We start from the raw sequence: 15,413 nt of genomic DNA on the forward strand, positions 1-15,413 counted from the left end.
GGGGCTGACTGAAATCTTGCACACATACATACACTAAACATAATATCTGGCCTACTTGCTGTTAAATAGAGTAGGCTTCCTATTATTCCTCGATAATGCTTAGTTTCAACTTATTTCCCTTTTTCATCTTTGTCAAGACTAGTTGTAGTACTCATAGGAGTTCCTATGGGTTTACTTTCTTCCATATCAAACTTTTTTAACATGTCTTTAATGTATTTAGTTTGATTTATGAAAATTCCATTTTTAGTTTGTTTGATTTGTAATCCAAGAAAGTAATTTAATTCTCCCATCATACTCATCTCAAACTCTTTTTGCATACATGTGGCAAATTCTTTACATAGATCTTTATTTGTAGCTCCAAATATAATATCATCCACATATATTTGAACTAATAACAAATATTTGTTTTTAGTTTTAATGAATAAGATACTATCAAATTTTCCTCTAGTAAATTCATTTTTAAGTAAGAATTTACTTAATCTCTCATACCAAGCTCTTGGAGCTTGTTTCAAACCATAAAGGGCTTTTGTTAATTTGAATACATGGTTTGGATTTTTAGAATTTTCAAACCCTGTAGGTTGTTTGACATATACTTCTTCGCTTATATATCCATTCAAAAATGCACTCTTCACATCCATTTGATATAACTTAAAATCCTTATGGGCTGCATAGGCTAAAAGCATCCTAATGGCTTCCATTCTTGCCACAGGTGCAAAAGTTTCATCATAATCAATTCCCTCTTCTTGATTATATCCTTGTGCCACTAACCTAACTTTATTTCTCACAACAACTCCATTTTCATCCTTCTTATTTCTAAACACCCATTTAGTTCCTATAATTGATTTATCTTTGGGTTTTGGTATTAGTTCCCATACTTGACTTCTTTCAAACTGATTTAATTCCTCTTCCATAGCTATAATCCAAGAGTCATCATTTAAGGCATCTTCAATATCTTTTGGTTCATGTTGGGATTAGAAAGCATAATGATTGCAAATATTTTTTAGTGAGGCTCTAGTAGTTATTCCTTTTGAGGTTTCACCAAAAATTTGTTCTTTTAGGTGATTTTTGTCATATTGGCACTCTTTAGGAAGTTTCGGTTTCTCTGAAAGGTTTTCATTTAATGCATCATTGTTCTTTTCTTCTTTTATTTCAAGAACATCTTCCTTTTATGAAGTGACTTCTTTTTCATCATTCATATCTTTAATGTTATAATGATTTGATTCATCAAAAGTTATATGAATTGATTCCATAATTGTAGAAGTTCTTTTATTATAAATCCTATAAGCTTTACTATTTGTAGAATAACCTAAGAAAATACCTTCATCCGACTTTGCATCAAATTTTCCTAGGTCATCTTTAGTATTTAATATAAAACATTTGCAACTGAATACATGAAAGTAGGATATATTTGGTTTTCTATCTTTCCAAAGTACATATGGTGTTTTATCTATTTTTGATCTTATTGATACCCTATTTACAATATAACATGCTGTATTTACAACTTCTGCCCAAAAATATTTAGGTAAACTATTTTCACTGAGCATTGTTCTTGCCATTTCTTGCAAAGTTCTATTTTTCCTTTCAATAACTCCATTTTGCTATGGAGTTCTAGGTGCTGAAAATTTGTGAGTTATTCCATGTTCATTACAAAATTTATCAACTTCCTTATTTTAAACTCTCTTCCTTAGTCACTTCTAAAGCTTGTTACATTATAACCTTTCTCATTTTGTAGTTTCTTGCATAAGGTTATTAATTGATTGCAAGCTTCATCTTTGTTTGCTAAAAATATTACCCAAGTAAATCTTGAAAAATCATCTACTATTACAAAAGCATATTGTTTTCCACCTAAGCTTAAGGTTCTAGTTGGACCAAATAAGTCTAAGTGTATGAGTTCTATGAGTCTTTTGGTGGATATGAATTTTTTCTTTTTAAAACTTGTTTTTACTTGTTTTCCCTTTTGACAAGCATCACATATCTTGTCTTTTACATACTTAATATTTGGTAATCCTTTTACAAGATTTTTCTTAGATAATTTAGATAGTAGGTCCATGCTTGCATGTCCTAATTTCCTACGCCATAACCAACTTGCTTCATTCATGGCTGTTAAACAAGTTATGTTTTGATTTGTTATTTTCTCAAAATTTATACAGTAAACATTATTTATTCTATGAGCCATAAATAAAGTTTCTTTATTTTTGGGTTTCTGGATGACACATTTTTCTTTCATGAACATTACTTCGAACCCTTTATCACTTAATTGACTGATACTTAAAAGATTATTTTTTAGTCCTTCAACTAATAACATATTATCTATAGTGAGTGAAGGTTCTTTACCAATTTTACCTATACCAACAATTTTACCTTTGGCATTGTCGCCGAAGGTGACATATCCCCCATCTTTTTGTTTTAAGGTAGTGAACTTGTTCTTGTCACCAGTCATATGTCTTGAGCATCCATTATCCAAGTAATATTTTTCTGTTGTCGTTGTTGTCCTAAGGCAAACCTATAATGAGGGATACTATGTGTTAGTTTTTGGAACCAAATTCTTTTGGCTTTCATTGTTTTACTGTTAGTTCCACTATTTGTTTTCCATTCTCCTTGAACTTTAACATATTTTTTCTTTAAAGGACAATTAAACATTATATGACCTTTAGTCTTGCACATATAGCAAGTGGTGTGTTCATGTTTGTTATTTGATGAAGTGCTAGCATAAAACCTAGCTTCCTTATTAAGTATCCCATGTATAGCTTTTTATTCTTTTTATTTGTTTTACCATTGTAGTCTATTCCTTCTTTTTTTCCATGAAGCCTTTGCTGTCTAATCATCTTTTCAAAGTTCTCTTTACCTTTAGTAAAGTTATAGATAATCTTTTCCTTATCCTTAACTATCTTTTTGAGTTCATTTATTTCTAAATCTTTCTTATTCAAACCATCTATATGAGTTTTATCTAATTCTTGTTTTATTTCTTCTTCCAGCTTCTTAACATAAGTATTTCTTTCTTCTTCAATAACTTTGAATGATTCTAGTTACTTTACTAGTTCTTGATTCTGATCTTTCAAAGTTATATTTATTTTAGACACTTTTATAAATCTTTTATGTAGTGAAAATAATTCAGTTTGTAATTCCTTGTAAGAAGGCAAACTGTCACAAGACTCATCACAAGACACATTTTGAGATTCTGTTGAAGAATAATAAGAATTTACCTCTTCATCATTTTCCATGAAGCATATATTTGTCATCTCTTATTCACTTGATTCAGTTCCAGTTTCGCTGGAGCTTGAATCGTCCCAAGTAACTTTCATTGCTTCCTTCTTTTTCTTTTTGTCCTTCTTAAACAATGGATACTCCGGTTTAATATGTCCTGGCTTTTTGCAGTGATAAAAAATTGGTAATTCATTTTTACCTTTATTTTCTTTCCTACTTGTATCTCCTTTTTCAGTTTTCTTTTTGTAGAATTTTCTAGGAAACCGTTTATTTCTTCTATATAATTTTCCTAGTCTCTTAGTAATGAATGTCAATTCATCTTGATCTAGGTCACTTGTTTCGCTTTCTTCTTCACTAGAGCTATGGCTAGATGCCTTTAGAGCTATGGATTTTTTATGCTTTGGTTCGGGGTTTCTTTCTTTCAGTGCCATTTCATATGTAAGAAGTGAACCTATAAGTTCATCCAAAGATGTAGTCTTAAGGTTTCTACCTTTCATGATAGCTATGGCCTTTGGTTCCCAAATAGAGGGTAGACCCCTTAGAATTTTCCTAATCATTTCATATGTAGTATAGGTTTTTCCTAAGGCACTTAAAGATTTTATTATGTGGGTAAATCTGGTGTACATGCTAAATATTGTTTCTTCAGAATTCATTTTGAAGGCTTCATATTCACTTGTTAGCATATCTATCCTATTGTCTCTAACATCGACGATTCCTTCATAAGCTACTTCTAACTTATCCCAAATTTCCTTAGCTGTTTTGCAAGTCATGACTCGATTAAATTCATTAGCATCTAATGCAGAACATAACGCATTTATAGCACTTGCATTTATCTGAAGCATTTTATAGTCTAAGTCTGTCATGTCTTTCTTTTCTTTTGGAATGTGTTTTCCATCAACTAACTTAGTGGGAATAAGATTTCTATCCATAACAACTTCCCAAGCTTTCCAATCCATGTGTTAGAGATATATTTCCATTCTCTTTTTCCAAAAAGTGTAATTGTGTCCACAAAAGATTGGTGGACGGGTTGAGGATTGTCCTTCACCAAAGGGTGCTACTCCAATGTGTTGACTCTACGAGTCCAATCTTGTTTTGATAATGACCAATCACTTGGTATTTGATCTGTGCATTGAGTTTGTGTACAGGACCTATATTAACCATGCACGGAAAGATAACAAGTTATGGATGCTTTCAAGTAAAGCCTACAAATCGTGGAAAGTATCTTGGAACTTAAAAAAGTACGATAATCAAGATGCACGCGGCAAAGTTCAAGAAACTCTTGGGAATGGGTATTTATAGCTTATGTATTTACATTGTCATATGATTTATTTTGAAGCTCAAATATAACTTAGAATGATTTTAGGTTTAATGCATTTCATGTACATCATTAGGAAACTCTCATGGACCTTGAAATATTTTCAAAATCATGTAAAATATGTTTTATGAAAGACTCAAGAAAAGGAGCCAAGCAGATTTTTAATTAGAAATGAAAATTTGAGAAAATGGGGACTTCGGTCGCCTGAACTCAAACCTCAGTAGCCTGAAGAATTTCTTCGTTTGCCTGAAGATTAAGTTCAATCACCTGAAGAATTAAATAGGAAAGACAGAACCTGGCAAAGGTACCTCGGTCGCCTGACCTTGGAACCTCAGGCGCCTGAAGTTGAGTTCGATTGCCTGAACTCGCGGGAAAGCCTAAAAATCAGTTCTTTATTAAAAAGACACACGAAGTATCTTTTTGATCCAACGGCTGAGATTAATTCTAAGGGTAATATACTATATATTATGAATATCTAAACCCTAGAAAAAAATCTAAGACACACAACAAGAAAAATACACTTCTCATTGCAAGACTTGAAGAAAACCCTAAAGCTGATTTTCCGAACTTCATCTTCTTCCATCTTCTTTGGGCAAATCAACTCAGAATATCAAAGGGATCTCTCTTATACTTCGTGTTTGTCAACTTGGTATTGAGGTTTGATCATTCAAGTCAATATTTTCAAGATTTTCTCATCCGATCACTTGTTCTTGATTTTCATTAGAAAAGTTTGATCTTGCATATACATATACATATTTATTTTTTTTAAACAAGATCATTACTTGATTTAAGTTATGTGATTGATTGAAAGGGTTGTTTCAAGTGAGTGTTTTCCAAAGGATATATATTTTAGATATATTACAAAGCACTTGATTAGATATCCTTGGAGTTCTTAAATACATATGTTGTTGAAGGATATTTTCTGAAATCGATTACTTTGATTCTTGATTCAAGTGTGTATAAAGATTCATATTTTAGATATATTGAAACACTTGAAAATATATCCTTGGTATTCTTATATATCTATTTTATTAAGGGATATTTTGCTTGGAAAATCTTATACTCAGTATATTGATCTTTGAATGACATATTATATACATTTACATATTACAAAGATCGGATTGTGATTAAATATTTGATAGAAAGTTTTTTGATATAGATTGATAAAATATTCAAGATAAGGCTTTTATCAAGTTCACATTAGACATATATGTGCATCTTTACAAAGTGAACTAAGAATCCTAAAATTCTCCAAAGCATATTAAATATATCATTACTTGGGAGTTTTGGTTAAAGAGAAAAATTGTATGTTGATGCATAATCATTCATAAAACGAGTTTATTGTTTTCATACATTCACGAGCTTCAAGCTTTATCATATGATTATGTACTAGGACTTTGAATTGTACTCACCAGCTTTTGTTAGAAGCATTGTTTTAAGTGTTAATTTTCAGATTTTATTGTATACACAGTTCGGTGTGTGAACCGGTGTGTGAGGAGAGAGCTGTATCTCTTGTAAGCAGCGGATTAGGAGGAAGTTGTACCTCTTGTAAGTAGCGGATTAGGAGGGAGCTGTACCTCTTATAAGCAGCGGATTGTAAGGGAAGTTCTGTCCCAATTTAAGGAGCAGGGATTATAATAGAATCCTTGAGTGGGTTGCTCAAGGCGAGGACATAGGCTGGGTTGGCTGAACCTCATAAAATCGCGGTTGCATTCTCTCTCCCTTTATCCTTTTTATTTTCCGCATCGTATTTTAATTTCATGCTTGCTTGTGTATATTGAATAACCTTACACGCACTTAATAAGGTTAAAAAGGAATTCATTGATAAAATAACTTTAATTCAGACTTAAGTCCCTACCATTAATTAGTTAAACATACAAATTGGGATTGATTGGTAAATAGGTTTCAAAGAATTTTTAAATACCCAATTCACCCCCCCGCCCCTCTTGGGATTACACCTTAATCAACACAATGTTTGCCATTAGATCTTTTTACAGTTTCTTGTTAGGAATTTCTATAACTAGGCTCTGATACCAATTGAAATGAGGAATAGCTTCCCAAGAGGGGGGTGAATTGGATTCTTTTTAAATTTTAATGATTTTTATGCTATTGATTTTAATTACCCAGAAAACAAGATATATAAACGATAACTACACTTAAAAATACTGAAATTTAAATTCACAAGTCAATTAATGAAATCAACGTAATTCAATCACTCAACCAAAAATATTAGAGCTTTAGTTGATTTTTCTGTAAACTCTTAGTATGCACTTTACTTGATCAAGATTTTTGCAGATTAACCAACGTACTCCTTTTTTGGGTTTCCGCAAATGAATAATCAAAACGTACTTTCTAAATATCAAGTACATTTGTTTCTTTCTCACTTAAGAATCTGTAACCTGCACATTTAAATCATACCACAATAGCAAGTAAATAATATAAAGTAAAGCAGAGAGAAAGACACAAGATTTTTACGAGGTTCGGTTTCAACACAGCCTACGTCCTTGCCTTTGGAAAAACACCAAAGGATTCCACAATATTAGTTTCATTACCTAGTGGAATAATACCAATTTACAACCACTCCTTCTGTCAGGCTAGAGCCCGCCTCTCCAAACAATAACCTCTTGTTTGGTCCAACGATTCAACAACTTTGAATCATTTAAGAATGATGATAAAGAAATTTGTGTACAAAAGAGAACTCTCACAATAGAGTAGATTAGTATAATGATCAGCTCACTTATACTCCAAAGTAATTCAAATATATGAAATTTGAAGCTCAACGCTTAGTATGAATTATCAAATGATTTTTCAAAGAAAATGAAAGATTCTGATTTTTTAAAGCTTTGCTTCAAAAAATATAAATCAATATCAGATCAAAAAGTTTAAGCACAAGAAAATTTTAGATCTTTTGAGAAATTCGAATATTTGAAAATCACTTTATCTAAAAACCTTTGAAAAATAACTTGATCTAAAAATCTTGAAGGTTGATTGATCTTAAACTTTGAAGATTGCTAGATTTGAAACTTTGAAGATTTCTGGATCTGAAACTTTTGAAGATTTTTGGATCTGAAACTTTTGAAAATTTCTGGATCTGAAACTTTTAAGAATTGATTAATTTCAAAAACCTTTCAATATTACCTCTATGATCATTATATTAAACCTTTGAAGCTTTTGACTATTTATAGATGTTTTTAGAAGCCATCCATTACTCCCAAAGATTCCTAAAATTCATTTCCAAATATTTTGAAATAAATATGTTTAAAAACATGGTTTAAAAAATCTTCCCTTCTTAAGCCCTTTTTATTTATTAAAAAAAAATACTTTTTAGAGTATATATGTTTAAAAAAATGGTTTAAAAAATCTTCCCTTCTACCCTTTTTATTTATTAAAAAAAAAAACTTTTTAGAGTATATATGTTAAAAAAAATATTTTTGATTTTCTATGAGCTTCAAACCACTTTATATTTGAGTTTAACCTTTGAAGTACTTACATTAAGAACATCCTAAAATATAATTCTTTAATTTTCAATCTTGTTCTTCCATAACTTTTCACCAGTATAATTTTATTCCTCATGCTCTTTGTAATCCATAAGCTTTTCTTTGTGTTCTTCAAGGATTCTTTGTAATCCGTAAACTATACTTGTGTTCTTCAAGAATTCTTTGTAATCCATAGGCTTCTTTATGCACTTGGGCTTTGTCACTTTCCTGAAAAAATTTTACTTAAAACATATTAAACATATCATTTGATTTGTTATCATCAAAATAAGAATTGTAAGCCTTAATAGGCCAACACCCCTAAACCTAAGCCTAGGATCTAAAGAAGCATTAAATAATTAAGTAATATTAATTTAAATCAATTTTTCCTTAGGACCTACGGGGTTTGCTTTCATGATCATCCATATCATTTCTTTGTATAGGCCTCAGGCACTTCTAAATAGACAATTAAAACTGACGTACCCTTTCATTTTACTAAATAAGCAAATATTGTATATGCGTGAAGGGTTTTGCTTATTTGTTATATTTTTAGGTAGATGAATGACTATGGGATTTATAAATCAAGCCTAAACCCTTTTTGAAAATAATTTTCTTTTTGATTCCAAAGCATATAATTTTCAATATTTTCTCAATCTTTTTTCTTTTCAAGAATAGCATGATAATTTTCTAACCCCTTTAATTGTTTTGCTATTCTTTTTTTCTCATTCTTAAAAAATATTTTATACTTAGATGCCCTAACTAGAAACTTGTGCATTTTCAATAAAGTCTTTTCTAATTTTTCATACGATAGCATGCTTTAATTATTCAATTCAACACATGATTCATCATAAGATATTGTTGGAATTGGTGTGATTTTGCCAATTCACCATAGTTCATATCCCATTCAATATATAAACGTGTATGTAAAGCGAGTTTAACAATAATAAACATTCATACACATGCTGAAATTAAAGTGTAGAAATTTAAATAAGATAGAGAGAGTGAAAGCCTTTTACATCTTCAATTACTAGGCTGAGCTGAATTAGTCTCACTTACGGGACTGAGACTCCCCAATTCAATTCCGAGCTGAACTGAATCAGTCTCACTTACGGGGCTGAGACTCTCCAGTTCAATTAACAGGCTGAACCCAACCATTACAATAAAACTATTTTTGTACATGAAAGTGCTTATGAAAATACAAGATGAGATGTACACGTTTAAGCTCAAATAAATGCACTCTAATATGATATGCAATAATGCTCAGCAGAGTAAGGGTGCTTATCTAAATAGTATTTTGCAATTTTTGAAAATAATGTATATAATAAAGAGCTTTAAAGATTTTAACCTTACAAAAGATTTTCTCCAAATAATATTTTTCAAGAACGAATCGGAGAACCTAGGGTTATAGTTTCAAATAAGTTTGCACAACAAAACAAAATACAAGCATTTTAAAACTATATGTGCAAATCAAAATGAATGCACAAACTAAAATGTTTTCTTCAAAAAGTTTTTCAAAATAATGGGTGGAAGAGAATGGAGAGCATAAAAATAACCCCATAAAAGATTTTTCAATAAAACAAGTTTTAGGGGAACTTTGATTAGGATAAAAATTAGAGAGAAAATGGACTAATCAAAGTTGCTAATTTTGGCTTATGAAGGGATATATATAGACTTAGGGAAATTTTTGACCGTTGGGGACATGCTAGGTATTATTAAAAAGATTTGAAATAAGTTTAGGAAATTAACCCGGTTTTAACCCCAATTTACTTTGGTAAAAATAATTTAACCCGACAAGGTTCGGGTGGCTGAACTGAGGTTTGCTCGCCCAAACAGACTCATTAAAGAAAGCCTTTAAAACAGTTCGGTAGCCCAAGTGCAGATTCGGTAGCCCGAATAAAAGTCAGAAACATTCGTTTGTAGGTTCAGGTGCTCGATTTTAAGTTCGATTAACCAAACCAACAAGTTCGGTCGCCTGAGGCATACTTGAACGTGGGGTTCAGGTGCCCAGGTTGGTGCAAAGGTATCTGACATGAGTTCGGTCGCCCAGGGACACTCAATTCAATTTGGTTCGGTCGCCCGAACCAAGTCAAACTTTTGACCGAACAACAATTCGATCGCCCAAGGCAGTTTGAACTGCTAGGTTCGGTCGCCCAAAAGCCATTTGATTTTTACCTAAGGTCATTTTATTTGCACTAAAATTTCCCTAATAATATGAGAATTATGTTAGGGCTTTGTACACTTAAGTGCGGGAACCTAAGGTCTATTTAAGGCTAAAAACCTGGCATCTTTGGTCAACCGAAGTCTTTCCTACGATCATTTGATTAACCTACGGTCTGACTACAACATTATTGAGCATCCAAGCATATCATGCAAATGCATGCAATATTATAGACCAGAATAAAAAATAAATGCATTACAAATGATATAAACAAACGTCTTCTTCTTCCTTTTACTCTTCAAGCCTCCATGGAACACGCTAGAATAATGATAAACTTGAAGTTCCTCCTGTATTCAACTTCCCCTTATGTGTGTGTTGAATTATAACATGTTCAGTCACTAGAATATGCACATAAGTAACATGTTTGTTTGTTAACATCAAAACAGAGATCGGACTCAAAAAGCCAATAGATATATCATAGTTATTATATGAATCATTGCATGCTTGTTCAATAGAATTATCACAAAGAGTATCAGATGATTCAACATAAGATATATAGCAATATTTTTCACCAGAATCATTGCATGCATCATTAATAGTGTTATCAACAGATGATTCAACATAAGACACATTACAGCATTCAGCACAAGAATCATCAATAGAGGCAGAGAAAGAATCATATACCTCATGTTTTGTTAACGCACTAACCCCATCATTTACCACTTCCTGAGTGGTGGTTTCATTCTCCCAGAATTCTCTATACTTTCTTTCAAGTTCATCCCAGATTTCCTGTGTACTTCTACATGCCATGATCTCAAGAAAGATGTTAGAATATAAAGCACAATATAATAATTCCATGGCATATGAATTTGCATGCATCAAAGTAATATCATTTTCATTTACAGGCATACAAATTCCTTTGACAATCACCTGTCAGGCCCTTCAACTCATAGATTTTATAAATACACTCATTCTAATATTTCAGGTGGTGTAATCGACACCACAAAACAATGGAGGACTAGTAGGTGACTATCCCTCTCCAAATGGAGATACACCAATGAGAGTCATCTCGATCTTTTAGAAAAGACATTTAAGTCAATGTCACAAGGCTCTGATACCAATTGTTAGCTTTGGTGTATTCCCAAGAGGGGGTGAATTGGGTATTTAAAATTTTGTCCTACATTTAGCTAATCCAACAACAGTATTTCACAACCTATGGTCTTTCTATATACACATAAACCCAAATGCGTAGATAATATGCGAAAATTAAATCATGCGCAACATTCATAAAATAACATACATGTGTAGAAAATAAATTACAGAAAAGTAAAGTGCACACACGATATATTATCGAGTTCGGCCAACTATGCCTACATCCCCGTCTTGGCTCACCAGCACAAGGATTCCACTACGGCTCACTTAACGGGTGGAGTAGCACCGGTTACAACCAGGTCAATTAGTGAGGCTGATCTCAACCTACACCTTACCAGGATGGTGCACCTAACTTTCCTAACCGGGTCTAAGTCAATCCGGGACTATTCCATAGGGCTAGTCTCCCTCTTCAGGCCCATGCCTGGTATACAAAATATATGAAAATTTACGTACACGTAAATGCTTCTTACACTAAGCAAGTATGTACCACAATACACATAGTATAATCAATGCACATCAACAATATAGGAATTGTAAGCTCAGTGATGTGTATGTGTGCTATCAACACTCAATATAATGTGTATTCTCAACTAAGCACAAGAGTGTATAAACTAGTCTTTTTCTTTGAAACACAATATAGAATATCTCAATATCAACCTAGGGTTTCAAAGATGCTAGCAAGGTTATTCAAACAGCCTCAAAAAAATATTTTCTTAATTTACTAGGTACAAGAGATGTTTGAATCTTAGCTTGTAAAAATGATTTTGCACACACAAAAATTATAGGCTAAGGTATCTTGCAATATTGATGCAAAAATCCACAAGCCTCAAAGTTTTCCCCACAGAAGATTTATTAGATTAAATTAGTGGGAAAACTTATGCTTAACTCTCAATATCAAAATCAATCAACAAACAAAACAAATGAGAGTATTAAGCAAAATGAAGTAGAGTATAAACACTCAAGGCACTCTCACAAAGCTTGGATGATCAAAGAAATAGGTGTATGAGAGTGTATGGGATTAGTATGAACAAAATAGGATTTGGAAATTTGAGAGAGTTTTGGCTTAATCCTATTTACTAATCACCCCTAATTTGTGCAAATGAAAGCATATATATAGAGAAGGGGCAAATTATGATCGTTGGGGACTCAAGGGTAATTTTAAAATTTGTTTTACTTTTTTTTAAGAAATTAACCCCCTTTTTACCCCAAATTACCTCGGTTAAAAATTTGCCAAGCCGAGATTTTCGGGTGGCTGACCCGAGGTTTGGTCGCCCGAACAGACTCAATAGATAAGGTGATTTTCAAAGTTTAGGTTCCTAAGTCAAGGTTCGGTTGGCTGAACCAGGCAATTTTCCAATCGTTGGAGGTTTGGTCGCCTATACATAATTTTGGTAGCCCGAACAACAACCTTCAGTCGCCCGAGGGTATTTTACACGTGAAGGTTAGGCGCCCAAGTTCATGGGAAAGGTCCTAACACGGGTTCGGTCGCCCATGGAAGATACATTTATTTTGGTTCGGTTTTCCGAATTCAGGTCAACTTTTGACCCATCCACGGTTCGGTCGATCGAGGCAATTTGACGACTAGGTTCGATCTCCCGAATGCCTTTATATTTTAACCTAAGGTCCTTTTCTTTACTTTAAAATTTTCCCTGATAATATGAGAACTATGTTAGGGTTTTATGCACTTAAGTGTGGGAACCTAAGGGCCTTTCTAAGGTCTTTTTGAGCTTACTTATCCCTACATGCATGCTATGCAATTATTATTACAAACCTTTGAATAGATACTTATTACAGACCCAAATGAATAAAAATTACAACACTTAAAAGCATAGAGGGTCTTCATTTTCCTATCGGTCTCTGAGTGCCAACATATGATATAGTCAATGTAAACTTGCACATCAACTCGGCAAAGACAAAATACCTGAGTATTTGTCATAATCAAAATAGGGTATGACCCATTGGGTCAACAAACTGAATAAGTCTAAGTGAAACATTTGTAATGGCCTACTAGTGGAGATGAATTTCTTCTTCTTAAATGTAGACTTGATTTGTTTACCAAGTTGACATGTGTCACAAATTTTATCTTTTACGAATTCAATTTTAGGCAAGTCTTTAACTAATTCTCCTTTGACTAGTTTTGATATAAGTCCATGCTAGCGTGTCCTAGTATCCTATGTCATAACCAACTAGCCTCATTAATTGCAAAAAACATTTTACATCTCGTGAGGCTAAATTGTCAGAGCTAATAGTGTATGCATTTTCATAACGATTTGCAACAAATAGTACTTTATGTTCAAATGATTTTTCAACAATGCATTTATCTTGTTCAAATGTAACACTATATTCTTGATCACATAATTGACTAATACTTAACAAGTTATGCTTCAAACCTTCAACAAGAAAAACATTATCAATGATAAGAGAAGGTTCCTTACTGACCTTCCCAACTCCAATAATTTCACCTTTGGCATTTCTCCAAAGGTAATGTATCCTCCATCTTTCAGCGTAATGGATGCAGATTTTGATTTATCTCTCGTCATATGCCTTAAGTATCCGTTGTCCATATACCATTTATCCCTTGAGGAGGACATCCTGAAGCATACCTACAAAATAAACTTAGGTAACTACTTATGGTACCCAAATTTTCTTAGGTCCTTTTAGGTTAGCATTTGATTCTCATTTTATTTTCCAAACCATCTTAGATTTAGCATCCTTATTTTTTAAAGGGCAGTTAAATTTTATGTGGCCTTTCTTTTTACACATAAAACATGTAGCATGCATATAAGAAACTTTTCTTCGTCAGTGTCCTGATCACTTTCCTCACTAGAGCTACTTGTAGAAGCTTTGAGAGTTGTAACCTTCTTTTTTTTACTCTGCTCGTTTATCCTTTCGTTGATTGCCACATCGTAGGTGATGAGGGATCGAACGAGCTTGTCTAGCATCATTTCTTTCAAATTTCTCCCGTTCAACTATAGTTGTTGCTTTTGATTCCCAGATTGGACGTAATCCTATGAGTATCTTCCTAATCATCTCATAAGTAGGATACATTTTTTCAAGAGCATTTAGAGAATTCGTAATGCGTGTGAAGCTAGTGTATATAGATTGTATAGATTCATTAGGAGTCATTTTGAAAGCTTCATATTCACTCGTGAGCATATCAATACAACTATCCTTAACATCTATAGTTCTTTCATATTTGATTTCTAATTTATCACAAATTTCTTTAGCCTTTTGCAAGCCATGATTCTATTAAATTCATTTGCATCTAAAGCATAATATAAAGCATTCATAACACTAGCATTTACTTGGAATAACTTCATGTCATCTTCACTCAAATCATCTTTGGTTTTAAGAAGACTTTTATTTTCAATAGTTTTCATAGGTATATAGTCTCCATTAGCAACAACTTTCCACACTCTCCAATCCATGTTTTGAAGAAAAATTCTTATTCTTTGTTTCCAAAACGTAAAGTTAACACCACAGAAGATTGGAGGGTGTGAAGATGATTGTCCCTCACCAAAAGGAGATACACCAAGGTGAGCCATGTGATCTTTATACAAATATGTTTAAAATTTTTATAACAAGGCTCTAATACCAATTGTTAGTTTGGTGAAATCCCAAGAGGGGGGGTGAATTGGATATTTAAAAATATAGGTCAAGTATTTTACCCATTTTTTAAACAAACACAATTTCAAGTTTAGGGTTTCTCAACCAATCTCAAATGCTATAAAGATTTAAACATACAAGTGCGAAAATTTAAATGAGAGAAGGGTTAGAGAAGATAACACCGAGATTTACAAGGTTCGGCAATTCCCCCCTAGGCCCTTGCCTCATGACAACCGCTTGAGGATTTCCACTATCGACTCCTTCAACCAAGGCGGAGCTACCTTATACAACACTCCTTTACATGCATGGAGATACTTGTTACAACCCCTCCATATAGGCGGAGACACCTCTTCAAGAGATATGCCCTTGCTTGGCACAGCTCAAGCCCGAACCGCAAAATATCGAATGGAAATAAGATTTGGTCCTATGTGGGTCACGTACTGGGTTGTACGCAGAAGCCCTATATGGGCCACATACTCCAGGGTATGTAGTTGCCCTGAGTGGG

Source organism: Malania oleifera, chromosome 10 (genome assembly GCF_029873635.1).
Source record: "Malania oleifera isolate guangnan ecotype guangnan chromosome 10, ASM2987363v1, whole genome shotgun sequence".
In the NCBI taxonomy this organism is placed as follows: Eukaryota; Viridiplantae; Streptophyta; class Magnoliopsida; order Santalales; family Ximeniaceae; genus Malania; species Malania oleifera.